The sequence below is a fragment of the Sphaerodactylus townsendi genome, linkage group LG05 (genome assembly GCF_021028975.2).
Source record: "Sphaerodactylus townsendi isolate TG3544 linkage group LG05, MPM_Stown_v2.3, whole genome shotgun sequence".
In the NCBI taxonomy this organism is placed as follows: Eukaryota; Metazoa; Chordata; class Lepidosauria; order Squamata; family Sphaerodactylidae; genus Sphaerodactylus; species Sphaerodactylus townsendi.
The window spans coordinates 50,126,894-50,154,732 of NC_059429.1; the positions used below are offsets into that span (position 1 = coordinate 50,126,894).

Below are 27,839 nucleotides of genomic sequence, written 5' to 3' on the forward strand. Positions count from 1 at the left end.
GAAACATAGAAGCAGTAATAAATTCCCATGAAGTTCTCAAACAAATATGCAACCAATGAAAGCCTTTAAAAACTATTTCAAAATAATCAGATATTATTTCAGTGGCACAGCCATGAAAGCAAGCAAATGTCCTTCACACTGAACATTCTCAAAACAGAATTTAACACTGATTTTTTTAAAAAAAGATAAAGCCACTTGGAAGAAAGGGTTAACAATATCAAATTCTGAAGGCAGCATGGTGTCCCATAGATTCTCAATAATGAAAATTCAAATGCTCTTTTTTTTAAAAAGGGCCTTTCTGTGTCCCTTTTTCCAGCTAAACCAAGATAATTGGTTTTCTGGGGCTAATTTCTGAAGCACTTTAATAACACCTCCTGCTAGACATCTCAAGTAAACTCAGCAAGAGGAAGTGTCCAGAGTAATGGAAAAGATTTCTGCTCATTTTAAAGCTCAAATTCATACTTTTCTGAACAAAGGGGATGCCTGCTGTTTGAGTTTGGCAACTGCCAGGCCAACTGCATTGGAGAAGATTGGATTAGGAGGGGTGGCTGACTGCACAGTGGTCAGCCTTCTCCAGCTGGATTTTGATGTAAATTCCACTCCAGTCCATGCTTTTGGAGATAATGAAATGGATACAAAACACTTAGACATTTTCAAGTCAGCAAAATAATGGCAGAGAGCTCATTTAATACATTTTTGTATTTTTTTTAAATCCACTTGGTCATTTGTGTGAATGGGATTGCAGTGTGTTACAATGGCTTACTTTGACACATGGGATTTTGATGTAACACTCCAGCCAAAGAGCTCACAGTTCTCTACATTATTAGTGATGTGTGAACATCCCCTATCAAGAGCTTTTCATGTAATAAATTCCAATAAGCTGTATAATTCACCTGGTGCTTCTTTGAAAGAATGGTGTCAACACTTGTCAAAGAATATTTGCCACTCAGGTCCTTGTGGGAAAATAAATTCTTAATTTTGCAGTTTAACTTCACAGACTTAGAAATATATTCCTCTGATTAACCATATTCAGTGATCCTAAAGAAGTCACAGGAATAGAACCTGATCTGAAAGTGAATTGTACTCATTTTGGGTGGACTATTATGTGGGTTAGGAAACAACTGACAAGTTTTATCTTCAATGCACTAGAGGTCAATGGAACATTTTACACACAGTAAAGCCAGGTTTGCCCCCAAATATACATGTATCTGCTGACTGTTTAAGCTCGCTGACAAAAATAGATGTAGGGTACAGTTATAATTGCATCCATACTTTACATTTCTGTGTACTTAAAAGATAACCTTAAATGTATACCTTATAATGTCACATGCGAAGCAGAATAGATATCTATATTTGAAAGTGCCTAGCAGCCCAATCTAGATCGGGCAGGCAAGTGGGGATGGTACCACCCGACCCTTTCCAAAGGTTCCATGGTTCAGGAAGCTCAAAACAAAGTAAAACAAAAAATGCTGGCAAAAAGCTCCCATAAGGGATAACAGATTTCTCTGAGACCAGCTCTATCTATACAAGGGGATTGGATGGGCAGTGGAAGTTCCACCTCCTGACCCACTCCTGAAATACCCCCAGCCATGCTGGCTCAGATTTCTGCACGGGTGGGCCTAAGGAAGAAACGAGGCTTCTGGGTCAGGCACCACAGAACAGCGTGGTGCCTGCCCACTTGGGTAAGTTACCCCTCAACTGGCACATTTGCCAGTAGAGTGGAAGCCCACACTGCACTGGCTCCAGAGATGGGTCTGCCCCCACCTCTGGATTTGGCTGTCTTGTTTATGCTGTATCAACTATAATGTAATGTACCTGAGTACCAGGACCAACTGCTATGTAAAGTGTTGTTTCAAATACTATGTATTTTCTATATTGAAAATAACTTCCCACTTTTATATACACAGGTATATCTATTTCACTGCATGCTAGGAACCTTTGTTTAGCTATTGCTTTTCTGGGTCTGTATACATCAACCTAAGTAATACTGTGTGTGGTTTTCCTAAATAGTGCAAAAAATGAGTACATTTAAACATGATCCCTCAATATCCCTCAAAAGCAGGATCCAAACATCTCTGAACCTCCTATTTCTGAACTACCCATCAAGATGGAATAGTATTCCTTCCATATGCTTTTCATTGTTGTCCATTTCTAATTATTTTGTAGACATTAAAATTTTTGAGTAAGAGCTGTCTTAAAAAATATTCCCTTTCCCTTATTGCAACACTCTAAAAGAGGCACACATTTCAATAAACGTTCACTATTTTGATTTTCCTATTAATCATTTTTTAAAATGAAACTTAAGCTTTATCACTTTGGTCTGAGTACACTATTGATTTCATCAGAGAGTATCTGCAAGGGTAGGTGCCCATCTATAGTGTTTAGATAGATGTACTAAAATAACTACCAGAAGAGAGGAGATAACAGAATAAACCAGATGATAGGACATCCAAATGCACTTTATTAAAATATCTGAAATTTGTTTCATTTACCTTCTTTGAGGAGAACCAGTGTGGTATATTGATAGAATGCTGCTCTAGAATCTTGGAGACCCAGGTCTGAATCCTTACTGTGGCATGCAGAGACATACGTAGGGAAAATTTAGCTTGGTGCAAAATCTGAGTTTTCCACCCCCCTCCCCCCCTCCCCATGGGCAGCCGCCCTCCACAACTAAACAATTTTTTTGCACCAGGTCTTGAAGTCAGTGTAGGAAGGAGGAGGGGTGTAGGGGGGCGAACCCCCCCCCCCGTGACTAAATGTCTGCAGCCTATGGATATTTGACCCCATATGTTCCCCTGGTGGCATGGAAGCTAGCTAGTTGATTTTGGACCAGTCATGCTCTCAGCCTATATTACCTTACAGTTGTGAGGATAAAATGGAGGAGAAAAGAATGATGCAAGGCACTCTTTTGAACAGAAAAACAGATACAAATGAACTGAGCAAATAAATGCTGCTTTTCTCCCAAAAGGATGCATTTCCTTGGCTTCGCTAAGCACAAATTCTATATGCAGCCTTCCCCCTTTCCCCAGTGATTAAAGTTACTCAGATATTTATATGACTGAAAATGAATAGCAGTGCTGATATTCAACAAATATTTATTAGTTATCTATTAATTTGGAAGGAATGGTAGGACATATTATGGATGAAGGTTTCATTAAACACACTGAGGCAAACACTTTGTAAAAGAGATAGTGTGCAGTTTGAAGAAAACTAGGAGAAAGATCCAGATTACCACAGTGTGATAGCGTATTGTATTGTATAATTTTATCTTACCCTCTATCTAAGATATTTGCTGTGATACAGAATCCTCTTTTTTGTTTGTTTTAGACTGAGAATTTGAACCCAGCAGCTGTCATATTACACTCTAAATCACTATATCACACTGACTTACACTTCCTAATTCAGTTTTGTGCCATGTGAAAAACTAAGGCCGATTCCCCACGGTCAATTAATCGTGTGATACTCACATGAAATATCATGGATTCAGGAAGAACTCCCCACTGCCTGATCGACGAACAAGAATTCATCCCGGTTCTGGCACTCATTCTCCACCTTATCCCGCATCTTTGCCAAACCTGCTTGAAAGTACTATTTTTTTTAAAAAAACTCTTTGATCCAGTTTGGAGGGGGGATTGGGGGTCTAATCCTGGTTCAAATTTCCTGCTGTGGATCGTGACGCAAATGCCTTACAACCAATCAGTGCACACGGTGTTGTTCTCACGAGAGCACGAGAGAATGATAACCAACCAGAAACTTCGGCTGGGGATATGTGCTGACGTGATGATGTCATAATGTGAACACGTTTTTGCGGGAGAAAAAAAGGTCCTGCTCCAACATGGCACAACAGCCAATCAGGAAAGACCCGCTGATCGCATGGAAGTGGGAATTGTTACATTTCTTGAATCCGAGATAGGCCTAGATGTCTTTGCTGGAAACATGCTGCGGTGAAACCTCAATGAAAAGGTGCAGTTTATTTTCAAACTTGGTTTGATCTGGATTGAATTTCCCAGTGGGGATTTGGCCTATGGCAAGTACTGAAAAACTATGGAATCAGTGATTAGAAGAAGAAATCAAGTCACAAGTTCAGTGGAACTCCAAATAAAATTATTTTTCTCACCTAATCATGACTGCATACAATTCTTCATGCTGAATCTGAGAGCCACTGTATTGAATCCAGATCTAAACAGAGCACTCACATGCTTTGAGATTGCTAGATTCTAATGATCTCAATATGTACCATCTGCTAAGGGTTCCAACGCCCTGAAGCCTCTCATATTACATTTTCTGCAAGAAATAAAAATTCAGAGAATGTTAATTTCCATTTTGAATGAATCACAACTCATGTTGTTGAGGAAAGCTTGTAAACAAGAATATGCTGGTGACCGGTGGTAATCTCAGAAAGTGCCAAACCTTGAAGAATAAAAGCAGAGACAGAATAGCTATGGTGTGAGTCCAGATGGTAAAAGCAGTTTATGCTTGCAGAAAATTGCAATCTGAAAACTTTAAAAAACAACATATTTTTGCTATGTCTCTTCAAACATTCTGTTGTGTGTTTCTTTCACTTCCCTTCCTTTCAAACCGTGCCAGATATCAGCATGTATTTCAGCATCCACATGTTTCATTTTCTGCAATTTCATCTTTACCTGCTCCAGCAACCTTCAGAGAGAATGTGGAACATTTCTTTTATGTTTATATTAAATTATTGTACAAGAATTAATACACACAGATAAAATTCAAGGTTACAAAGAACTGTGTGAGTATTGTTCTTCTGACTTATTAGGTGGAAATCTAAATAATGGTTTAAAAGAAAATAGTTGCAAGGAAAAAATCCTGTCACATTGTACATAGCTTTCCATTCAGCAATTGTTTCCTTTTGACTGGAAATTAAGACAGTGAAGCAAATCCAGAGAAAATAGTGGAACAATTTAAGACATTTACAGTGCAGTTCTAAGCACAGTTACACGCTTTCAAGTCTCAGAGGACTACAGTGGACTTAGAAGGATCTAACTTTGTTTTAAATTGGAACTGCTAGCAGACTAAACTGATAACTATCAGATTAGATGACACAACATTCCAGTTTTAGGCTCAAGTTTTAGATAGAATGAAGTCCTAATGTAAGACATCTGGTTACCTTTGCAATCATATTTTCTGGGAAGTAGCTCCAACTAATTTAAATGGAATCCAGCATTGTCTTGGCATGATTATTCAACAACAAATCACATTAGGTTGGATCCAGACTAAACTGTCAATTTCTACCAACTCTCCCTTCATTCTACACCCCTCCATGTCTTTCCTGATGGTTCTCTATCTCCCACGAGCAGTATTGAGGGGAGATCAGTGGGCTGAGTGGGAGGTGGTGCCCGCTGCAGGAATGTTCTGCTCTGTTGATGGAAAATTTTATCTGGACCAACCAATTGTATTTAATTTTAAATAACTGTGAGAAGACTGTAGCCAAAGTATGCTTAGAATCTTATCTAGAGAGAGACAAAGACACTACATAAGAGAATTGCATGCCTGGTCTTCAGAGATCAAAAAGGAATACTAAAAGAACATAAACAGAGTCTTGCTGAATGAACAGTCATCTAGTCCAGGACCTTATCTCCACAGCACTCAATCAGATCACCTGAAAGTTCCAGAAGCAGGAACATGAAGGCTAGAGTCTCTAATTGTTGCTGTCCTGTGCCCCCACCCTGTCCCAGCAACTGATATTTGGGTATACCATCAAGTTTGGAAAAGCAGATGAGTTGCGCTTTTCCAACTACTACTGTTTATAATATTTTTATGAGGCAAAAGGGGGATTATGTGAATGAGAGTTTGCAAGTTTCTGCTGTTTAATGAACCAAAATGAATGAAAGCTGAAGATGTCTATTCACAGACCACAACTTTCCCTCCCTTTTGTTTAGATCAGATGCCTGCAAGAAGTTAGCTCCATATTGTAATGTTTAAGAATAAAATGTCGTTTGAAACTAACAAACAAATGGGTTATATAATTCCAGAACCAGTTTGGCACCACTTCTTTAAATATAAAGGCTATTCAGTATGGTTCTTTTTCCTTCTACAGAAGTCATTGTTTAAAATTTAACTTCATATTTAATAGTCTCTTGTTTCCCAAATATTTGTTTTTCCTGTACAGCTTATTTATGGCATTGCTCAAATAACCAAGAGTTGTATTCATTAAAGACATAATTCTAGGACACAGTTTCCTACATTTTCATTGTCCTTGTATTAGTAAGGAGCTATACTTTTGTTTAAAAGAAAGAAATAAGATACATGTGATCCCCGAACAATGTCAGAGAACCAGAAACCTCAGACTGTTTTGCAATGTAGAACTGCTTATTCCTCTCCCAACAAATGCAGCGACACTCCACAGTTAATTAAAGGTAAAGGTAGCTCTGGCATTTAACCCATGAGGTAGTATCATATCATGACATTTACTAGGCAGACTTGTTTTCAGTGATTTGCCATTACCTTCCCCAGTTGTAAACTGAAACAGACCCTCCACGCCTTCTCTACTTATTCAGTCAGATTTTCACCACCTTTTCTCTTCAGGGATTGAGGTGCTTCAGAAATTGTATTATTTGGTATAATAAAAGCACTTTCCCTCAGCTTCATAACTGACCCAGGAGGTGAAGGATGCCTATTAAACCTTTTTTTAAGGAAAACCCCTTGATAAGGCACACAATATTGAAGCAGATTTTAAACGTAAATAGAATAAAAGATTTATTAACAGAAAGGAGATTGGAAAGGCAGCTGAATAACTTGGAAAGGAATGGATCAATCAATCAATCAATCAATCAATCAATCAATCAATCAATCAATCAATCAATCAATCAATCAATCAATCAATCAATATCTTTTATTGGCATAGACAAAAAATAAAATTTACAATAAAAGTGTGAAATGAAGGTAAAACAGGCTAGTAGTTGAGCTTAGTTCAGCAAATACTAGATCGGGCCTGTTGGGCCAATACCAGGAATTTTGCAACATCCAGAGTCCTCTGAGGTGATTGATTGCAGAGCAGAAAGTAGGTCTTGGCCTTGTTCGAAGAGAAGGGGCAGTTCCGGATGTGAAGGTTGATATATAGACTTCTAAATGAACAATAGAAGTCACAATTGAGGAGAATGTGTTCAACCGATTTGATGGCCTTTTGGGAACATGGGCAAGTTCGCATGTGGTAAGGAATCCATAGGAATCTGCCACTTAAGTTTGCTGAAGGAAGTGCATTCAGTTGGGCAAGCATCAGAGTTCTCTGAGATATGGTGAGGATATGTTGGCAAAATACAATGGTAATCCCCTGTTGGGGGGAGGGGGACTGGAATGAGGCCTATGGGTATAATGTCTTTCATGTAGCGAGGAGAAAGAAATTGAGTTTCTATATCGGTTAATCTTTGAGTCAAGAGTTTGATAATTTGTGGTTCACCCATATTGTCAAAAAAGGCCAATGAGAAGCCCAAGAAATTTATTTTGGTGGTTATCAAAAAGCTCCATGCCAAAATAAATGTGTCAGACAACATCCGATTTGTTAGGCTATTGGATTTGGAGCGAAAGTGCAAGTGTAGCCATTATTTTAGCGAAAGTAGCCAAATCCGAGTCTCAAGAAAATTCAAGCCTTTTTCAGAGCATAAAGAATAGTATGAAACACAGTTAGGGACACCTAGGAGTTTGCATAAAAAGCTTGACTGTATCTTTTCAAGGGTTTTTAGAGAACCGTTTAACCTAATGGGGGCTCTATATAAAGCCTTTTATATTAGTCTCACTCTAAACACTCGCATAGCAGCTGAAATGCATTGCCCTCCCTTGACATGGAAAAATGGTCTTATTGGGGATGAAGCAAATAAGGCTGGAGCAATATATACTGTATATACTTGTGTACAAGTCGACCCGCAGATAAGTTGAGGCACCTAATTTTACCACAAGAAACTGGGAAAATTTATTGACTCATGTATAAGTCGAGGGTGGGAAATGCAGCAGCTCCTGGTAAATTTCAAAAATAAAAATAGATACCAATAAAATTACATTAATTGAGGCATCAGTGGGTTAAATGTTTTTGAATATTTATTTCAAAGAAAAACTAGCTCTGTAAGCCCTGATTCTCTCTTTGTGTTACGGGATGCCATTACTATTGTTATTGTTTTTGACCGCTGTTTAAATGGTTTTAATGGATTTTAGTGTATATGGTCACTATTGTGACCCTTGTTTTATATTGTATATAGATTAGTGTTGTACACTGCCCAGAGCCCCTTTACAGAGGGATTGGTAGTCCTATAAATTTAAATAATAAATAAATAAATAAATAAATAAATAAATAAATACATACATACATACATACATACATACATACATACATACATACATACATACATACACACACTTGGGGGGTGTGATTTAAAGGGAGAATATGGGGAAAATTGGAGGGTGCCCGTTGGGAGGAATGTTTATGTTAGCAGTACCAACATTTCAGAGTATCTTTAGGAGATCCTCCTGACGATACCACCCAAGTTTGGTGAAGTTTGGTTCAGGGGGTCCAAAGTTATGAACCCTCAAAAGGGTAGCCCCATCTACTATGAGCTTCCACTGGAAACAATGGGGGATGGGAGCACCCCCTTTGAGGATCCATAACTTTGGACCCCCTGAACCAAACATCACCAAACCTGGCTGATATCAGCAAGAGATTATCCTGATGATACCACCGAGGTTTAGTGAAGTTTGATTCAAGGGGTCCAAAGTTATGGACCCTCAAAAGGGTAGCCCCATCTACTATTAGCTCCCATTGGAAACAATGAGGGATGAGGGCACCCCCTTTGGAGGTCCATAACTTTGGACCCCCGAACCAAACTTCACCAAACCTGACTGGCATAATCAGGAGTGTCACCCGGAAATTTTGGTGCTGCTAGCCTAAAAACTGCACCCCCTGGCGGCTGACAAAGTAAAAACCCTAAAATATTTTTTAAAATACACCTCACTCGCTTATAAGTCAAGAGGGGCTTTTTCAGCACAAAAAATAAATAATTCTATCAACACTTACTTGGGAGTAAATTAAGAATTCTAACTTCAGGTTGGAAAATTACTGGAAATTTGGAGGTGGAGTTTGGGATTGCAGTTTGGGTAGGGAGATCTTTAGACTCCAACTGGAGGTTGGAAACTACAGAAATGGCAACTCATCTCATGCAGTGGAATTTATTTCTGAGTACAAGATTGCATTGTGACATTTTCTTGCTTACAAACCAGAAATGTTTTATTCTGTGTTGTTGCCTTGTTATCAAATGATACTTGTTTTCAAACTGTTCCCCTGCCCCCTCCAACTGAAAGATGTAACACATAATAAGTACTGGTAGATATGTAGCATATTGAAATGCAGAGTTAAATTAAGGCTATTGTTCTAGAACAGACAACCCATCCCCAGCCAAAAATCCAACCTTGTTTCGACTGGCAGTTGAGGGAATAGCAGGTAGGCAAACAAAGCATGCCACTAAAGAGAACAATGCTCTGTATGTTTTGTGCAAATTCCATTAAAATGCAGGCACTTCTGACTTCCGTTTGCTAACTGTAGTATAATACAAATTAGGCTGCAGGCTGTGTGAGTGCTATACCCTGCTTACATGCCAACATTACTTAGCTCCAGCATATTAATGAGTCAGTGCAAAGATTTGAACAATCAGCATTTTAGTATTTGCATGCAAGTCTCTCAAGCTGAGTAATTATACACAGCCCTGACACTCAAATTAATTAAAGCTGACTTTTCTATGACTTCAAACTGGTCATATTTTCATCCCCTGCCTTCCTATGAAGTCATCAACCTACATTTAATGTGACACTTTCTATCCCCAGCATTCTTAGTAGTGCTAATATGAAACAACTGTAAATGAGGAACTATTTCACAGAGCAAGCTGATACTGGTGGTGGTTGTTGGATGCATGCGCTAATTTGCCACTGCTTTGGATAAAATAGAAAGAAACAGGCAATTGTGTTTGCTTTGTAATTATCTGAAATAACAATGTAAACAAATTACTATACATTGTTCCAATGGATACCCGCCTACATTTGATTACAGATTACAGAAAACCTACAAGGAAAAAAAAGCCAGCTACAATGGAATGTTTATTTCATGCTAACATACAATTAGTCTGACAATTTCAATGTTAATTAGAGCTCTCTTTCTCTCTCTTTCTCATCCCAACCCTTCTGCTACCATCAACTAGCTTTTCCTTTTAAAAAGCAAACCTCCTACAATTCAGCCACAAAGAGTTTGGGGTGGCAAAGCAGAAAAAATGTTGTTACATTTGATTAAAATTTCAAGAGCTCTCATAAACCAGAATAAAACTGGATCTTTGTGCAGCACAAATCCATAAGTGCTACACACTAGGGCAGTGAAAAGTCCTCTTGCTTCTCCATCCAACTATATTCTGTTCCACATAAAAACCTAAGTAAAATTCATCATTTCCTCCTGCCTTCCGCACATGCTCCACACCTCCCAAGTTTTCTAGTCTGGACCAAGCTGCAATGAGTGAGGGGTGTGGAGCACATGGAAGGGATGGGGCAGGAGGAAATGGCGGATGAAGTTACAATTTTACTTATGTCTTTATGTTGAGCTGGGTATAATTTGTCTCTGCTTTTGTTTTATGGTTTCTGCTGAAGCCTCACAATGGCAGAATCCTCTGAGAAGTTAAGTGATCTTTTGTTTCTCAAATATGCCTCCAAGCTATGGTTATAAAACTATTATAAATAGAAGGGTACTATAATCAAGACAATTGTTATTTGCAAAAATGCAAAAATGCCCATAAACTTTTTCATGTGTTCAAAAACAGAAGTAGATCCTGGAGATCTATTGTCTAACCCATGGGCTGCAATCTAGTCGCTTCAGGGCCTCACTAAGGTGGGGTGGCTGCTGACCCACAGCAGAGTAAGTCTCTGGCGAAATACAGCAGTGGACATGTGATAAAAGCCGATACTCAGCAGTTCCTCATGACTACTCTAGTTCAAATGACTGGTTTTTGTAGTGAACAAGAAAATAGCAGATGCTGCAGCAGTATCACAAATCAAGTTTCTTTTATGATTCTGTGATGCTTACTTAGGTCTTTGGATTACCAATGGGTATCATTGTCCCAGTAGATAGTCTATAATTATAAATAACAGCTCTGGAACATGATCAAACTTTCCATCAAAAGCAGAAACAGAAACAGTATTCAGGCACCTGGCTGCTGCTGGGCACAATCAAATGCTTCAATCAATCATTCAGGCCATTTCTGCAAGGCACAATTATATTGGGCTACAATCGGTATCTTACAATCTGGGTCTATTTTATCCCAGTTTCTGTCTTCTCATGGCTGCCCGTTTCTGTGAAGGAATCAAGTGAAGACCGGGAGGAAATACTCCAGTTTGTTTCGCACGAGCCCGGGTCTTTTGTATGAGCCCGCACGAGCCCGCAAGCTTATCCGCACATGTGTCCTGCATTCTGATTGGCTGTTGTTTTGGGGCAGAAATAGTGGAAAATGAAGCCCCCCCTTTTTTCAGTTCTGGATAGGGCTTGGCACAGGCCTCAACATGGCAAGCGGCAGCAAAAAACAATGGGTACAGCATCACATCACATTCCCACTCACTTTCTCATATTTTTGTGAAAAATGAGAGACTACCCCCACCATGATGTGCCCACTAACATTTGGCCCAAAGTGCACATCTCCCTATCTATGCACTCTGAGCAACCAGTACATGTACAGAAAAGAAAACGGGGACATTTTGGGACTCCACTCCTGATTAACCCAGGTGAAATGGCACCTGGTTGATACCATGAGCAGAAAACGTGCTTGGGGAAACATTTTGGGAAGGGCGGGCTGCAATGGTCAGCAGCTCAGCAGAGTTGAAAACTGACATGATGTCAGGTGGGGAGATCAGGGGGTGGGCAGTGGTGCAGGGAGATCAGGCGACTGGGTGGGAAAAATAAACTGTTTCTGCTCCCATGGTGTTTGCACAGTAGCAGGTTCACTGTGGGATTTTTTTTAAAAAATTGCCAAATTGGCAATTTTTGAAAACCCCATGATGAGGGAAATATTGCGGCACAAACCTGCTTTAGGACCAGGAACCATGCAAACTTCTTGGCCAAACTGGGATATTTCTCTTGCTCAACCCAGGATATTGCGACTGTGCAGAAACAACCTCAGTCAACCAATCAATCAGTCCACCAACCAAAGATCTATCAAATATGTAGCAACATGTAAAGAGGGATTGGGGAAAAAACAATTCTTTCTTGCCCCCTGCAGTAATCTTTTAAAGGACCTGTTCTTCTATGATTGATTACCTTTGCCTTAGTAATGAGAGTTCTATAAGGAGGGCAAAGGAAGTGTTGCCCTTTAATCTTTGCCTCTTTAGTGAAGCAATGGAGAGATCTCAGCAGAATGCTACTTGTTTGTTTCACATTTGACCTGGCCTCTCAGGAGGAAATTAGTAAGTTTCTTTTGAGTTTACTTCAGGGAGTAGCAGCAAAGGAATTTAGTGTGCCTCCTGTCTTGTTTTCTATGTGACCATCATCTTCCAAAATCCACAAGCCAGCTTCCCAAAGCATCCAGGATTTGTGGAATGAAACAGTGCAACACCCTACAGTGTCCACTTGTTCCATGCCCAGCCTCAGAATTTTAATTGGGTGACTCCAAATATGGAACTCAAAAGCAAGAATATTGCCAAACCACTTGAAAAAGAAAGCTCCTTCTGCATCACCAGTTTTTTTCTCTTATTTACTCAAATTCTTCTAGCTACAGTCAGGCTTCTGTGTAATCCTTATGTCAACTGCAGTCAATACTGGAGTTGTCTTAGTTTGTGTTGGGTTGTAAATGTTAGTCCACTGACTCAGGACCCCAGTCATCAAAACTGTTTATCTGGCAGTGTCCTTGAAATGACATTTCATAATAAACTACAAATCCATGTGCGGGGTGGGGTGGGGATTTGGCCTGCTTCTCAAGCATAAATTTTGATTCTTGTCAATTTTTTGGCATTTGATAAATTTTTCAGCTTGTTTTTATGCACATCCCTACCAGACTTAAAAAAAATGATTATGGTCATGGGCCTGAAAAAGCAGAAGAAATCTTGGTCTCTCTGGACCTCAGACAGAGCTTTCATGACCATTCTATCTGACATTTGCCCCAGTGTGTGATTAAATTTACCTGACTACTCAGCAAGGTTTATAAACACTGTGAAGCTTGGACACATGTCCTTAAATTTGGCAGGTACTGGGCATGTCTTCTGGACATGATATATAATGTTTTGGCGAAGAACTTTGCATAGGTCTCTTCCCCAAAACGACTCAGGCCCCTCAAATTTCTCTTAACCTAGGGTTTATAATAATCACTAGCAATCTTTTTGCAAAATCCCAGGTTGAAGGTGCTCTTGTGCAAACACCACATGTAGGAGATGCTTTATTTTTCCCTCCCTCCTACCCTTTCACTTTAGCTTCTGCTGCTGTCCACCATTTCAAGAAGAATCTGCCCACCCAGCATTTTGTCCCATTCACCCAGCATATTATAGGATTAGTCTCTTAGTGTTTGCCATTTCACAAGTCCCTCAAAGCACTTTTTCTCCCCAGGCAGTGAGTATGACCATGATTTCACTCATAGATCTACAGCAACACATTCATTATTGCCTGGCAGGAAATTATTTCCATTGCAGGAAAGTCTTTTTTTCTCTTTAAAAAAAAGTTTTTTGTTTTTTTTGCATTAACATGTGAAGCTACGTAGCTGCAGACAGTCAGACTGTGGGAAATTTGGCATGACTGCAGGATTCATTTCTGTATACCTTCACAACTATGCATGCACTGTAAACAATTTTTTGAAAAGACAAGTGCTTTCGTGAGAATGTGTAAAAACAACCTGAATTGTTTTCATGGGCTCAGATTGCTTCCTGGAAGTGTAAATGGCACACATGTGAGCAGAAAAAAAAAGAAGAAAATGGGTTCATTTACAATGACTGCAACTCATTACAAATATGCTGTGTGGAATCCACAATTATCAGAGGAAAAGTCCCTCCCTGTGTGTTTTTTTTTTTTGCAAGTTAGTCTAGTTTATCTTGCTAACCAAACCTTCTCTGTGTTGGGAAATCATTCACACACAAACTAATAAGATGCCTTTCTGTAAAAGAAGATGATTATTTTATTTTATTAATCTATTAAATTCATTTGGACCCTGTCTTTCTCTCCACTGAAGACTCAAAGCTGCTTACAGCATTATCAGAGAATGCAATTCAAAAGTTTTCTTAGAACAACCTCTTTCATTTTTAACTGGTAACACAAACCTGAGGAGTCTACCCCACTCTGCAAACAGATAGAGATAACTTATTGCACCTTATATTTAGAGTGAAAATATGCTATGGAGAGCTGCTGAAAGATGCATCTCCCGGTGGCTTGTTTCATTTTCAGTTGGCATGTGGGGAAATAAACAGCCTGGTATATGCTAAGGATGTTTCCAATGCTGAAAAGAACCTAGTGCTTACATCCTGCAAGATGCTGAGCATTCTGTATTTTCAGGATCAGCTAAGCAATAAGTCTCTGTCAGTAGTATAGCCTTGAAAGTATCTCTGGTGATATGATAACATTCCTTTCTTCTTGGCTCAAATCAGACTTGGTTCATTTTGTGGGATAGTTGCAAATTCTTTCTAAAATGTCGCCAGTGGGGGAGAATAACAAAGATTTATTAGGCATGAACAGCACTAAAATACTAAAAAATGAGGGGGGGGTTTTGGAAATCCGCTTCACAAACATTTGTAGACTCCATCAAGTTTAATGGCAAATATTTTAACAAATCTAAAGAAGGCCCATCACCCCCAAGTCTCCCACTGAAGATAAAATTCCACTTTCTTTGTACCCAAATCATTTTTGAAATGAAGTCTTTATTTTTTCTGTTTTCAAAGCTGAATGTACAGATTTTAAATCTCATAAGAGAGATGATGACTAGAACTGCCTTCCTATAAAACCTGCTCACGAAACTCACCCATCAACAACCTGCTTGTTGGGTGATGTCTTCCTTCAGTGTAATCTACCTCCCAGGATCCAAAAGCCATGTAATGCCTGTTACAACACCAAGTAAAATAATACAAAATAATGCAGACAGAAGTTACAGCTAGTCATGCTATTGTTACCGCGATTTGCCAGGTAACAATAAGTGATTTCAGCTCAGCAACTTGATGAGGCGCAGGGAGCAGGTGTTTCTTTAAAGCAGGAAGGATTTTATTGCAAGTGATTTCTTGGCACAGCTCAGCAAAAAGGAACCCCACATGGCTGTGCCTCAGCTCCTTTATACATTTCCCATGTAACCCAGAAAGGGTGCTTGAGGGCAGTCCTGCACCCCACAGTGCAAAACCCAGGAAGGGGGCGGTCTCCTTCCATCTAATATCCTAGGAACACAAAAGGGAGAAAACAGTCCCTTTGCACATGCTGATGAGAATCAAATCCCAGAAGCAAAGTTTTTCCTGCAACCTTCTCTGCCTGAGGTGGTTCCTTGGGAGTGTTAGACAGAGACAAGTTCAAATGAACCAATGAATTCTTGGATCCTGAAAGTAAGGATGTGAACAGTCCAATGAGCTTCTGGATCCTGAGAGTAAAACTTCAAACAGTCTGGCAATAAGCAAACAGGGGTGACATCTTCCAACGGGCTGGGGTGATCCTTGGAGTGCTGGCAACAGATTCCCGATTAGTAAGTCCAAAGGGGGTCAGTTGGGTTCCCCTTATCAAAGGGGTCGGCTGGGCGTTGGTCTAAGCAGCATTCCAGAGTCAACTTCACTTTGCCATAATTCTAATATCAGACCTTAGCTGGTTATGGCCTGCCTCCTATTCTCTCAGACACAAATTTCGTAAAAAATAACATTTCTAACTTCTAAACATTAGGAAAACCTTCCAAGGGATAAACACACATACTTAGTACCAGTCCTATAGGCAGGACTGTACATCTGCCACCTACTGGCAGGGAGCTCGCTTCAAACTAATAGAACCTTAGACTCTAACTGAAGAACCTTATTAAACTAAAATCCTAAACTGCAGGCATAAACTCAGCTAAAAGGGGCTTTTATTCCATCCTAGAATGACACAAACACAAGAGAAATCATATAGCATTGGTGCAAACATACAAATACATTCCTTGAGAACCTTATGAAGGCTTCTGAACCACACAGGTCTCTGTATCCGGGCAGGGAGCCAGTGTAGCCAGGCAACCTGACTTCAGGAAAATATTTTGTTTATTTTCCCATCGGTAACACTATCCAGTGAAAAATTCAAAAGCAGAATCTCTGTAATACTTTTAAGAACAATCAAAATGGAAAAAAAAGTGTGTGATCTTTTATGTTCCCCAGAACTTTTAATTAGGCTGGAATTTTTTAAAGGAAAGGAAGAAAAAGGGTTGCATCAGACCATCATCTTGAGACAATTTGTCTGCTCCAGTTTAAAAAGTCATACAGATACAGAAGACCTGGAGTCAAGGTGCAGTTGGCCTTCTGAGAACAAGATAGTGAGAACAATGACAGCCTCTACTATGAATGTAAAAAGAATTCAAATAGTTTCTTCAGAACAGACTCCAAACCCTTAAAAGCAAAGTGAAACATAATCATTGTCATATTAATGACATTAATTTGATGGAGTATGTAAAACATTGAAAGCCAAAGTGGGTCCTAAACAGCAATCTTTTCTACAGTAATTTCTCTCCAGTTGCAAAATCTTATTCTCTATCAGCTAAATTCAGGTATTTTCAAAATAGTTACAGGTTGCCAAAAAGGCCTCAAAATTATCTAAAAACCAAATATACGTAACTGCCTTTATTAAAGTGGTATGCAAGGTTACAAGTTCTATGGAACTCTTCATCAGGCTGGATTTTAAAAGGGAAGAGGAGGAGAAAACAGATGATTCTGGTTCATTTTCATCCTGTGTAGAATGTCAAATTGGTTTGAAATGATAAAATGATGCAGGGTGAAGCTGATGGTATCAGGTAGCACCTTGGGCTGTATGGGAAGATAAATGAGCAATGACAGATTATAAGTGAAAAGCCATGTACGGTTGTTTGGAGAACTGAATACAGAAGGATAGGACCATGTGACATATTCTGAGTTCCTTGCAGAAAAGGTGGAATAAAATTGAAGGAATAAAGAAATAAAATAAACAACACCAAACAAAGATGACAGGCAGCATAGTGTTGTGGTTGGAATGTTGGAGTAGGGTTTGGGAGACCCAGGTTTGAATTCCCATTCTGCTCTGGTTTGAATTTCCACTCTGCTATTGACAACCCAACCTAACTATTTCTTAGGGTAATTGGGAAGATAAAATGGAAAAAAAAGGAGCTATTTTAAGCTACTCTTTTCAGTCCCATTGTGGGCAGAAGGTGGGGTATAAATTAAATAAATAAATACAATCAATCAATCAACACATTTATTGATAGCCATAGGCCTTACATACATAAAACATACAATCCAAAAATCCAGACACACTAAAAATACACATCATAACCGAAATCAGCCATATAAAGCTTATCCAATTCCAGAATATAAATATTAAAATCACTTATCCTATATAACAGGCACATCTACAATTTAGCTCTTATAGCTAATGCATCAATTAACTTTCCCCTAATCTTAGCAGCTAAGAACATGAAGATTGCAACATCCCCTAAAAGTCTGAAATCTTAAGCTTGTAAACATGGTCTTTAGATGGGCTTCTTTAAATATTTTTAAGTATTGGGCTAGACGTTTGTATTTTTTTTTCACTTTAGGAAGCCATGGGGCATAATTCGTCCTAGCAACTGTGACTTTGTTTTGTAAGGCATCCTTATTGAATACCCAATCACAAATTTTGCTTCTCTCCCAAAATGTAATGCTTTCCAAGGAAGGTAAATTAAGTAAATACATAAAAAGGGACAATTGGAGGTGGTCAGGGGTAAAAATAATAATACTAAAGGAACCTCATTACAAATTACAACAATACAGAATTACCGAGGAGAGGTATCTGCTTGGAATGCAGAAGGTCCCAGCTTCAGTTCTTAGCATCTCCCCTTAGAAGGCTCAGATAGTAGGTGATGTGAATGACTCTCACTGAAAATCCTGAACAGCCATATCCAGTCTGATTAGACAATATTGACCATGAGGTACTGACAGCCTGATTCAGTGTAAGGCAGCCTCATGTGTTTGTGTGAAAAAGGCAAAGGTGTTTTTAAAGCATGTAATATGTACACTAAGAGACATACAGATACCGAAATTCAAAAATGTGGATTGCTGGGGTGAACAATAACTATTCATAAATGAATGTAAATGAGAATTGTGTTGACTTCTTGTATTTCTTTTTCTCAGAATATACTTTACACCCAATTCTAAAGGCAAACTGTTTCCATAAGGGATAGAAAGAATTTACTAGGTGCAATACATGTACCTGCATGTGGACTATGTACAGGCTACAACTTTGTTTGAAAATTGCCACATCATTGACTGTTTTCCATAGTTCTCCTAAAATCTGGGATTGGTGGCGGGGGGGGGGGGGTAAAAGAGAACAGGGTTCATGGGCTGGTGCAGGGATAGTGAACTTTTTCGAGACCGAGTGCCCGAATTGCAACCCAAAACCCACTTATTTATCGCAAAGTGCAAACATGGCAATTTAACCTGAATACTGAGGTTTTAGTTTGGAAAAAACAGTCGGCTCCGAGGCATGCGTTACTCGGGAGTAAGCTTGGTGGTAGTCGGTGGCTTTGCTTTCAGGCAACGGTGCAACTCTTCCAATGAGTGAATCATGACCCTAGGAGGGTTTACTCAGAAGCAAGCCCCATTGCCAGGAACCAAACTTACTCCCAGGTAAAGGACTGCACTTTAGTTGTTTGCATGAAAATCAGCGGGGTTTAACAGCGCTTAACAGGGTTACCTACACTGCTTCCCCAAAACTAGGTCTTAGGTTTAATGCAAATAATTGAGCCCAGAGGCCCAGGCCAGCCTAGATGTGTGTGTGGCGGGGGGCAACTCTGTTTGCATGTGCCCACAGAGAGGGCTCTGAGTACCACCTCTGGCACCCGTGCCATAGGTTCGCCACCACTGGTAGTGGCAGTAAAACCAGAAAGACTTTGGAATTCACAAGAAAAGAAAAGCGGTAAAAACTAAGTTTTAATTTCACTAAGCTTTTGTGAATCAGGCCTTGCTTCTTCGGATGTATGAAAGGAATAAACATTTATATAGTTTTTATTATAACCCAGATCATGGAAATGAGGGGAGAGAGATAGTGGGAAGGGGAGGGGAGGAAAGGGGGGGTGAGAGAGAGAGCATTGACCAGGTTGCAAACAATGCATGAAGTCTCCAAGAAACATATAAATTGCTATTCCAAAATCTCCAAATCTTAAATTAAATTTAAATGTGCATTTTCACAAATTACATTGGCTACTATTTTCCCCCCAAAAAACAAAACTATCCACAGTATAATAATGTAGTTTCTGGCTAAAAAGAAAACTCAGTTGCTCAAGAGAAGTGAGGGAATCAATCCTACCTTGTTAATTAGTCTTGTTTCACAAACTGTAGGCAATAGGCAGCCCAATCCTGAGGGGGGGGGGGGAGCTGGAAGCTGCCATGATGGCATAATTGAGCTGCTGTGGTCTGCTATGTTGTGGACAGCACCAGGATGGGACATTCCCCAATTCCACCATAGATCAGGAACGCTGGCCTGAACTTACATTTTCGTTGGCATAACAATGTGCTGGCAAATGTGGGTGTTCCCTTTCCGAAGGGGCTCAGGAGGATGGCCAACACTAACTTCCTGGGCATGCCCCCTTAGGCACCAGTGTGGGACATGTGCTGGAGGTGTGTTGATGTGCCTCGGAGATGCTGTGCCACACTCTTGCACTAGCATAAGTGCCTCAATGCTGGAGTTGGTGCTCCCTATGGCAGTATAAGTTGCAGTTAGTGTGCTGCTGGAGTTACTCTGCCTCTCAAGTAGTTTTGGACCCCACTCTGTGGATTGCACTCTTAGAATCAAAGAAAGGAAGAAAGGGAATGATCTTCTGACAAGTCTTCCTGTACCAAATGCTAATCAATAAAAATTGCATCTCAGGTGTCTCTAATGATACCAGGTATGAAAATTCTGTGTGGAAAGTGAGAAAACACCTTTGAAACCAGAAAAGCCTAGAGGAGATACTGTGATTGCATAATAATAAGAGGACATCCTCCCTAGCCACAGAGTAATCCCATTTCAGCTTAGTTTCAGTTACTAACAACTAAACTGGTAGAGCTTGTTGCAAGAATATAGGCTTGAGATTACAGAAACTTGAGTCATAGAGAGAAAAGATGCATAGGACAAAACACATATAGAATCCCATTCCTGCCAAAGCTATCTTTGATCTACATAAACTACTATGTGTACCTGATCTTGAGAATATAAATCTTAACTTTAAAAATTAATTTTCTAATAGCACCAAGATTATAATCACAAAAGACAAGTGATTCTGGGGAAACAGTTGTAAAGATAGAGACACCAAATTTGCAGCATAACTACTGGTGACTCTCCTTTAAAAATTTCCTGAGTTTGGGAAAGGTTGGGTCAGGGGTTCTTCTATCTTCACCCCTAATAGGATCTCCCTATCCATCCTCCTTTGCTTCTAATGGAGGAAAAAATGGGGGCCCATATAATTGGACTACCTGACCCGAACATTTCTAAGGGGAATCACCAACAGGAACACAGGAAATTTGGTATCTCTACCATAAACCAACTCTGAGAACCCAGAAAAATTTCCCATAGACTATCATGGAGTGGGGGGATATAAAGGTTCCTGTGAAGTCTATGAAAAATCTGGAAAGCCAAAAAAAAAAACAAGCAAAAAAGGACTCTTGCCCCCTTTAACATTCTGTCACTCACATGCTAGGACAATCTAAATACTCTCTCAATTCATTATTTTTTCCTTATTTGTGACTAGCTGGGGATCTTATCTGTGTAACATGACAATCATAATCAGATTTATGTTAGCGTTGTTGGGAGGCACAGGGGTGAGGAAATACAAACTGCTTTCACTTTGATGGTATGACAACACTTCTGGCACAAAACTGGAAGTGATGTCATCACATTAGGGATTCAACTGAAACTCTATGGTAGTCTTGGTGTTGGAAGTGACGTTGCACCATTGAAGTGACATTTCCCCAGCATTTTTTCCCCTGCAGCCCTACCAAGTGGCAGTGGGGGTCAAGGATTACAGTGGATTTAAAAAGACTGCACTGTAAACATGAGGGAGGGTGGCATGCAAGGGAGGGGAATGAGGAGAGAGGGCCCAGGATCTGGATATGGGCCATCCACCATAGCGGAGGGAGGGGGAGGAGAGGGGGTGGCATGCAAAGCATCTGGACATGGCCCACCCACCCTAGCAGAGGAATGGGGGAGGGGTGGCATGGAAGGGAAGGGGAGGGAGGGAGGAGGGGGAGAGAGTGAAGGTTAGCATGCAAGGGAGGGGAGGGGGCCCAGCATCTGGACATGGCCCACCCACCCTAGTAGAGGGAGGGGAAGGAGAGGGGATGGGTAGCATGCAAGGGAAGGGGAGTGAGGGAGGGAAGGGAGTGAGGGGTAGAATGCAACAGAGGGGAGTGAGGGGGCTGAAATCTGGACATGGCCCACTCATCCTATCAGAGGGAGGGGGAGGGAAGTGAGGGGGAGGGGTGGCATGCAAGGGAGGGGAGGGAGGGGGCCTGGTATCTGGACTCCTCCCCTTCCCTTGCATGGCATCCCTCCCTCCCCCTCCCTTCCCTCTGATAGGGTGGGTGGGCCATGTCCAAATGCCGGAGCCCCTCCCTTTCATGCCACCCCTTCCCCCTCCCTCCACTGGGGTGCTGGGCCATATCCAGATGCCAGGCCCCCTCCCCTCCCTTGCATGCCACCCTCACTCCCTTCCCTCCCTCACTCCCCTTCCTTTGCATGGCACCCCTCCCCTCCTTCTGCTAGGTGTGGCCACTGGTACTCCAGGCAAGGTGGAGGATTCTGACACAGTTTCTTATGCAAACTGGATCATGGATGAAGTTAACTCCCTCCCAGCTCCAAGTCACAATTCCAGAAGTGGTTCTCACATGTTACAGCAATCATATATAAGTAACTTTAAATTCTCCTGGGGTAGCTATTAGTCCTACAAGCGAGGAGGTTCACCATAGACCAGTGATGGCAAACCTATGGTATGGGTGCCAGAGGTAGCACTCAGAGCCCTCTCTGTGGGCACGCACACACAGAGTTCATCATGTGGGGGGTGGAAAATCACCCACACACACACACACATCTAGGCTGGCCTGGGCCACTGAGCACAGCATGCACGCACTGCAGTGAGCAGGGAGGACTCAGCTGGCGGACCTGGTGCCTGTGCTCCGCCTGGCTGTTGCCTGAGGGTGGGTGCAGAAGAGACAGAGATGCTAGAGAGGCACAGAGCGGTGTCGCGGGACTTGCTGGAGGCTAGAGCAGGCTGGCCCCTGCTCGAGCAGATGGGGCAGAGGAAGAGGGAGCCAACCGTTTTTTTCTAAACTAAAACCTCAGCATTCAGGTTAAATTGCCGGGTTGACACTTTGCGATAAATAAGTGGGGTTTGGGTTGCAATTTGGGCACATGGTCTCAGAAAGGTTCGTCATCATTGCCATAGACCCTGGCTGATTTTCCCCACCACCTCAAACCTTGAGGGGCTATTTATAGTGATATGTTAAAGTTTGCTAGATCCATGAGGAGAGGGATGAAAGGGAGGCAGGAAAAGAGGGAGAAAGTTGGTGTGGTAGACACCAAATTTTTAGCAGCATGGCAGGTGCCTCTTCTTACAAGAATGCCCATGTTTAGTGAATATTGGTTTAGGGAATTCAATTTTATGCCCCCCCCCCAGCAGAGGAAAACTGGGTGCCTATAAAATTGGATCCCCTGACCCAATCTTCACCAAACTTGTAATGAGAGTCACCTGTAACTACAGTGCAAATTTGGTGGCTCCACCTAAAAAAACTCTCCTCTCCTCCCCTTCCCTTGCATGCCATCCCTCCCTTCCCTCCCTCCCTCCTGCCCCTTGCATGCCACCCCTCCCCCCTCCCCCTCCACTAGGGTGGGCGGGCCATGTCCAGATGCTGGGCCCCTCCCCCTCCCTTGCATGCCACCCCTTACTCCCTCCCCTTCCCTTGCATGCCACCCCTCCCTCCCCTCCCTCCCCCTCTGCTAGGGTGGATGGGGCATGTCCAGAGTTATTAGAGCACCAATGTCTGATGCAACCAGTGGCTTTACCACTACTCTGGGAGATAAATCTTCCAGCTTTTTTTAAAATTAAGGAATTGGTACTTTTTCATAATGCAGTTTTCTACACCTGCCTGGGAAGGAGAGAAGATGTAAATGCTTACTTTTTATTCTCCATCCCCTGTATAAATGGCACCTTGGGTCAGGGGCATAGATTTCTCAATTTCCCTGTGGGGAAGTACCTGATCCATGGCCATACTTGATAATATATATTAAATTATTTTTTTACATTTCCAAAAGAAATATGCTACAAACAATTAATTTTGCAGTTTTAAAAATATTTTTTCACTGTAAATCTGATTCTCTGACAAAGAAACTACTCCATAAGTGGAGAGGAAAATGTCATTAATACCTTCACTGAGACAGTCTGAATAAATATTTTATTTGTGTATAAAAGGAAATACTTGGTCCTTTCTGCACAACATCTTCAGGATGTAAATAGAAGCATTTTGGGGAGGAGTTCTGCACAGCTTTTCCCCATCTTCAAGATGTTTTATTTCAGCCCAACCTGTTTTATTTTGGAAACCCTAAACTAGCAATCTTTTTCTCCACAAGACAGGTTCAAGACATCTGCTGCTGGACAGGAGATATTATCAAGGGCAGGACACATTTTAATTTTCCCACTCAAAGTTTAAAACTTCCACTTTCATGTTCTCTGCAGTTCATGCCTGCCATTTTCTGGTGCCTCAGGGATGCTTTGTGCCACCCATTTGCTGAGTGTTCCCCATGGATGTTTTTTCAGATGGCATTGCAGCTGCTCACTATTTCAGTGTTTAATGTACATGAATAAAGTCCTGCAAGTGCAAGAACTGAGGGTGCCTCAGTTGGGTGAAGGAGGAAGATTTGTGAGGCTAAGGAAAGTTATATGGGGATCTATGTCTCCCACAGAATAGAACTTGACATCTTTGAACATCTCCTCAGGAATCTTTAGCTCCCCCTGCTCATAGTCTTGCCCTACTAACAGCCACACTAATAGCTACAGGAAGAAAAAAAATCAAATGTACACATTTACCACGTTGCTTATCTGACTGGATTAATATGGGACTGTGAAAGGTAATGACAGAGTATCTGATGAGCATGGAAGATAGTGGTAGACTTGCAAAAAATGAGTTCTCTAGGTTCTCTAGAGCCACAAATGCACTAATAATAGCCAACAATTACAGAGGTTCCCTCAGAAGGATAAAATTAAACAGCAACTTTGAAAACAAACTCCAGACAGCAATCAACAAACTAAGGGATAGCACCAGTGAGACATTCTGTTCTAACAGTATTGTTTGCCCTCTGTGCTAAAATCATATGCAGCAACAGACACCATGGGAAATACAAAATGAACAACAATATGCACATAATTCCCACACATCCTGTCCAATGAATGCCCTAGAGGGATAGGCAAACTTTTACACAGACACATGTTTACATTATGCAGAAACAGAGAGAGGGGAATTAACGTTATGAGTCCAAGTATCTGGATTTTACCTCCCCTAGCCTTCTACAAACATGTTTCAGAATAGAATACCACTATAATAGGCCTGTACATTGTGTGACTCACCAAGCTAATCTGCAATGTTTTATAGTCTGCCAGGATCTTAACAATTCTTCATGTTTTTTTTTTCAGATTTATGCAGGGGGTTCTGAGCACTTGGGCAGCTGCTGTGCCTGCTTGCTAAATTGTCACACTTTGTGCAAGCCTGCAATTTAGCAATGGATAAATATGAATAAGAAAATCTAAGGTCACTGCCAGTCTGGTTAGGAGTGCACATTCAGAGCTGAAAAGCAGGCTTAAGAAGGGGCAGTGAAGAGCTGAATGCAAAGACAGTGTTCCGCTCTGCTCCATTGCTGCCTTCTCCAAAGTCCATGTTTACTTCAGAAGTGGCAATGCAGAGCTGAACACAAGCCTGGCATTCAACTCTGTTCTGCTGCTGCCCCATCTGCGTTGACACTCTCTCTGAAGTCCAGGTGGAACTTGGCGGTAGCTTGGAATTTTTTGAAATCATGTTTAATAGACTCTTCCAAAATTTTGAATTTTTGGAAGACTCTGGGGAAAGTCTCCATCACTGATATGGGGATTCAGATTTTTTCTTTTTTTAAAAAAAAATCTGGGTCTTTTAATCCCAAACCTGAAAAATACTAAAAAAAAAAAAAATGGTGCACCCTAGGGGTGTGCGTAAAAACCCCCAAAGTTATACTTTTGAACCTGGGGTTCATGTCCCCCCCCTCCATAATTCCTTATGGTTGCGTAGAACATTACTGGTTTGGGATTAAATCTGTGTATTCTTTTGAGTTCTGGACCTTGGAGACCATTACTTTAATGGAGAATCTATTGGAAGGTTTGAGTAGCTGTTAAAGTGACAATGATACCAAATTTGCATGAACCATACTACTCCTTCTTAACTAAAGACCTCCCAAGTTTCAGGTGAATTGGACCAAAGGATTCAGTATTACTGACCCTGAAGTAGATACCACTCAGCGCAGACTCAGTTCTCTCAACTGATTCCTGTGGAAGGAAAAAAATTGTTCCAGGCACGAGCATAAAAAAAAACAAAACTTGTTAGCATTCATTTCATTTCCCCATTCTTACAATGACAGGCTGACCATTAAAACATTTTACCTTTCTGTAGAAAATTCTATGTTTGTCATGCTTCCTTGTGGTGGGTTTTCTCCCCCCTCACAACAAGTGGGGAAAGCAATTGCAGCATTTCCGTTATTCCCTTTGGGGGCTTTGCAATCTCCAGTAAGACTTCAGAGTTGTCCTATGTGTGGTTAAAGAACTGGGCAAAGAAAGGAACAAAGCAGCTAGACCTCTAATTAAACTGCTAATTCTTATTTCATACAGAGGCAGCTCAGTTTTCTAGATATGATTTAAGAGTATCTGTGTTGATATAGACAAATTGGGATGACTTTTTAAACAGCTCATTAAAGAGAAGTGTTTAGAACACAGTTTCTGTGTGCTTATGCTAATAAAGGAGATTTTTAACTGAACTCTCAAAAGAACTGCCAAAAAACCTTTCACTACAAAACCCCCTCCAATCAGATGAAACAGCAGTTCTGTACTGGGGAAAGCTGAATCATAGTTTTATTTCAGAAAACCCTTGGTAGAAGAAATGAAACGTATGCAGAAATGTATCATTGTCATGACAGCGCAGAATTCGTAACAGTGCAATGTCCCAACTGGCTTGAAAGATTATGGTTTGCATGATGGACTGCTGAGTGTTTGCTTGTTATCTTCAAATAGTTCATTAGTCCCATGCCCAGAGTATTGTGTTTTGGCTAGTAAATGCATTTATAGAGAATTTCAGATTAATTATTGTGGACTTTTCTATGTCAATAATTCCAGAATGGTTGCCACTGGGAAATGGGAAGATTAAATGCAGCTATAATTAAACATAAGGGGTCCGTGTTCAACTATCATCCTGCAAAAATAACACACTTGGCCACATTGTATGCCATTATAAGGGAATTGTATAGAATCTAGCACAAGAGTAGGCACCTTGTGTATAATGTCTGTCAATATGGTAATCTTGGCGTCGGCTTCTTCATAAGGATTTTTTTTGCCCTGTGGAAAGCAGGACAAGCCTGAATTAAAGGGGAGCATTTGCATGACACTGTGGTCATTCCAAACAGGATTCATGCAGTACTTTGGCTTGTGGGGGGAGAGGAACCCCATTTTTCTCCAGCTCAGAAGCAGAATATGCAGAACGACTGCAGGGGAGTGGCTGTGTGGACACACTCTCTGCTGCTACTCCAGGGAAGGTGGTAGAGCTAAGTTATGCTTTCAAAATGGCTCATGGAAACAGGCAGAGGTATATATGATGTTCATTCAACTTAGAGAGTAACTGACCCGTGGTTATCCAGTGAGTTTCATAGCAATGCATGGATTTAAACTTGGGACTTTCTGGTCCTATCCAATACTCTAACCACTGGTGGGCCACTGCGAGTAGCAGAGAGCTGGACTAGATGGACTTTGGTCTGATCCAGCTGGCTTGTTCTTATGTTCTTATGTTCTTATGTTCACTACAATGGCTCCTCAGTTCCATGCTAATGTCCCCCTGTCATTATAACTTAGAATTATAGAGAGTTTTTAATTACTGTATCCTGTGCAACTAATTACAAGAACTAAAGTCCGGCTTCCTAAGTGATCTCACTGCTGCAGTTTCCACATTCCTAAGAGAGAAAGAGAAGCACATTGTTCTCTTCTTTGATATGATGACCAAATTTCCTGTGTCAAGTATCCTCCCTGTCCTTTCACTAAACTTGACCCAGACACCAGATAAGACAAGGGAGGGCACTCAGACCAGGGCTTATTCCTCTGTGGAAGTACTAAATCTGTGGGAGGCAGTGTGTATGCTCTGCGAGAACACGAGGAAGCCACAGCCTGCGAAATTGGCTGCAGGATGCCACTTTACATTTTTTTTAAAGTATGTTTCTAGCTCATTTGACTGTGAAAATATATATGATTTCCAGTGAAATCGGAGAAGTTGCTGCATAAGATTTCCAGTGGGGAGCTGATAGTTCTGAAGTGCCTTTCTCCTCCCAGGCTAAATATGCAAAGTAGTAAACATTGCAGACTGGTTATGAAATGTCAGAGACAGCACACAAAATTTCTTCATTTACCATAACTTATTCA

General features: G+C 40.9%; 1 long non-coding RNA gene across 1 annotated transcript in view; it reads right to left on the reverse strand.

The window, feature by feature from the left end:
* Positions 1-4,265: 4,265 nt before the first annotated feature.
* Positions 4,266-27,839, reverse strand: part of LOC125433103 — a 77,360-nt gene continuing 53,786 nt past the window's right edge. The window contains exon 3 of the long non-coding RNA XR_007244596.1: positions 4,266-4,284. This is a non-coding gene — a long non-coding RNA (uncharacterized LOC125433103). The remainder of the gene's footprint in view (positions 4,285-27,839) is intronic.